At 35.6% G+C, this 3,008-nt stretch overlaps 1 protein-coding gene across 2 annotated transcripts in view; it reads left to right on the plus strand.

Moving 5' to 3' along the window:
• The window catches only part of LOC107555009 (metabotropic glutamate receptor 7-like), a 256,667-nt gene that overhangs the window by 75,132 nt on the left and 178,527 nt on the right, over positions 1 to 3,008 (plus strand). The gene's annotated exons all lie outside the window — the stretch shown is intronic.

The following is a 3,008-nucleotide window of genomic DNA, read 5'->3' on the forward strand; positions in this document are numbered from 1 at the left end:
AAGTATCGTTCAGGAACCGGTATTGAAGTCAAGGTATCGGTATCGATATTGAAACATTTTGAACGATACCCAGCCCTACTTCTATTTCTGAAAATATCACAGTTAGAGGAGATTTATAACGAGTGGTTCCCTACATTATTACAGCAAAGTGCGTGACTACAGTACTAAGCCGCTGCAATGGAGCAGCTCCAATGCTATTAAATTAAAGATGATGTACCACAGAGCAAAAAAAATTACAGTGAAAGTAGTGTTGTTTTTGGCGGCCTGTTTGAATTTTAGTTTTAGTCTAGTCTTTGTGTGAAGCTGTCATTTTAGTTTTTATTAGTTTTAGTCACGTTTATACTCTTTTTAGTCTAGTCAAGTTTCAGTCAACTAAAAGTCTGAGCATTTTAGTCTTATTTTAGTCAGAATTATCCATGACTATTTTCGTCTAGTTTTAGTCTACGAAAACTGATGACTTAGTCAATGAAAATTGTATTTTAGTCTCTTTTTAGTAATGCAATTCTATTTAGCCCAGTCAATATAGTATAAGTACCTAGTAGTATAGACGAAACCAAAATTTTCTTTTAGCCAAACCCATTTCAAACAAGGTTATCTTATTATATTATTGTTACCTTATAGACTCAAGAATACTTCCATTCCAGACACGGAAGACGCTCTGATTTGAATTTACAACATTTATTTTACCAACCAAACATGTTAGAAGTACACACACATAAATGTAAATAAAATAAATAAATAAAAACATAAAATAAAATGAATAAAATAGCATCACATGACAATGCCAGAAAAAATGTGTGTGTCTGTTACTTGTATTGCTTGTAAACTGAAGTCAGATTTTGCATCATAAAAACTATTAAAAGATATAACACTACAAATGGTTTGGACCTTAGAGAGATATAATGGGATGGGAAGCACTGGCTGCATACAGTGGAATTTCTGGTACTATGAAAATGTTCCCGTGGTGCGAAAAGCCCTTTTTTTTTCCTGTGTCAGACTTAACTTTGTTTGTTGTCGTCTTCTAAATAATGCCGCGAGTGGGGCTTGAGGAAGTGACGTCGCCTGCGTCTGCACAGTGCGACCTGATGCAGGCCCTGAAGTGAGACACAGAAAACAGAAATACTGCAAAATAATAATAATAACGCGACTAAACGAGACGAAATAACGTTATAACATTTCGTTTCGTCTCGTTTTGGTCAACGAAAATGAAGAGACATTTTAGCATAGTTTTTATTTTGTAAACCACATTTAGTCTCGTTTTTATTCGTCAACAATATTGCATTATACAATTAATTATAGTCATCGTCACATGACCAGCATTTACGTTGCGTCTGACGACGATATTTAGTCATAATTTTCATTGACGAAAGCAAAACTAAGTGAAAGTAACAAAAGCTTGTAAAATAAATTTTAATGGGCATAATTAAGTGTGAAGATAACCGAAGGATATACAGTCAAATCAAAAATGATTCAGAGACCAGATATAATTTTTTATATTTTTTTACTAGTGGGTGCAGGACACTATAGTTCATTTATGTAAGTGAGGATAGCAAAATAAAGTAAACTGTGACAAATCATACCCAAAAATTCTTCATACAGTGGACTACCAGTAAAATTTATACAAATTTGGGACAACGATAATAATTCAGACTGGGAAAAAACATTGAAGTTGAGCTTTGCATGAAGCTGGGTGACAGCATGCCCAGGAGACTACAGGCTGTCATTAAGGCTAAAGGTTGCCCGATTAAGTATTGATAGTTGTGTAAATACTGTCATACTAACAGCTGTCTATTTTTTGGTTCATTGTAATCTACTACATACATTTCTATCAAAGTTATCTAACATTATCAAGCTGAATTTGTTCTGACTCAGTTTAACTCTAAATTCTTGTCATATTTAATTACCATTTTCTAAACTATAGCGAATAAAGTGTGACAATGTGAGAAATGTTGAAGGTGTCTGAATAAGTTTTGGTTTGACTGTATCTATTTGATAAATGAAGTTAACCAACTAACAATATACATACCCTTTTGGTTTCTGTACCCAATATTTAAAAAATTTACAAATGCAATAAAAATATTGGTCTCGGTATCGGCATGTACCAAAAATAAAAGTATCATATCGGGCGAGTACTGGAAAAAGTGGTATCGGTGCATCCCTAGCAAAATGCATCAGTTAAACATGCCTCCAAGTTTCTCAGTCCCAGAATTATCTGATCGTCACACTGGCAATCCTGCTTTAGGCACCAATTTCTACCGTGACACCAGTAATCACTTCAGAATGAGAATACCACAAGATGCCACAAGATTCTTTGAGCTCTGTTTGTGTGGCTGAATAAAAGACACCTTCACCTGATGGATAGCCCGACTGGACACCTTATTCTTACACCTCCTGACTTGACACAAGACAGGCCCCTGGATTCTGTGGACACAGTATCCGCCACCTTCAGATCAGTCACCCTGATAGACAAGATAATGGAGTCCGATAATGGGGCACCATTTCTAAGCCGAACAATGTTCATCACGACCCTTCCTGTCATCCACACAGACATAAATACACAGTTGACAGCTTACAAGGGTTAAAGCTATGATCCAGGGCCTTGATATTATGTGCATGTCTGTGAAAGAGTGTGAAAGACAAGAAAGATGGAGGAATGAGGAGGGGTGTTGCTCTCACCTCAGTGCCGATCTCTGTTATACCCTGGTTTGGGGCTATGAGATCTGTTCCTTCAGACTCCTCAAGGTGCGGATAGTCAAAGCTTGCTGTGGGTGGAAGAAACTCTTTCTGGAAGAAATTCTTTGAATTGGAAAACTTGAAAGGCGAGTTCTTGCTTCAGGACCTTGACTTGAGTTGAAAGAGGCAAACTGTAATTGCTTCTGCTGGTGATGGTAGTGCAAAAATGTCTCCCATAAAACAACCAAAAATGCAGTCGTGTGTATATATATATATATATATATATATATATATATATATATATATATATATATATATATATATATATATATATA

This window comes from Sinocyclocheilus grahami, unplaced genomic scaffold (genome assembly GCF_001515645.1).
Source record: "Sinocyclocheilus grahami isolate Dianchi unplaced genomic scaffold, SAMN03320097.WGS_v1.1 scaffold522.1, whole genome shotgun sequence".
NCBI lineage: Eukaryota > Metazoa > Chordata > Actinopteri > Cypriniformes > Cyprinidae > Sinocyclocheilus > Sinocyclocheilus grahami.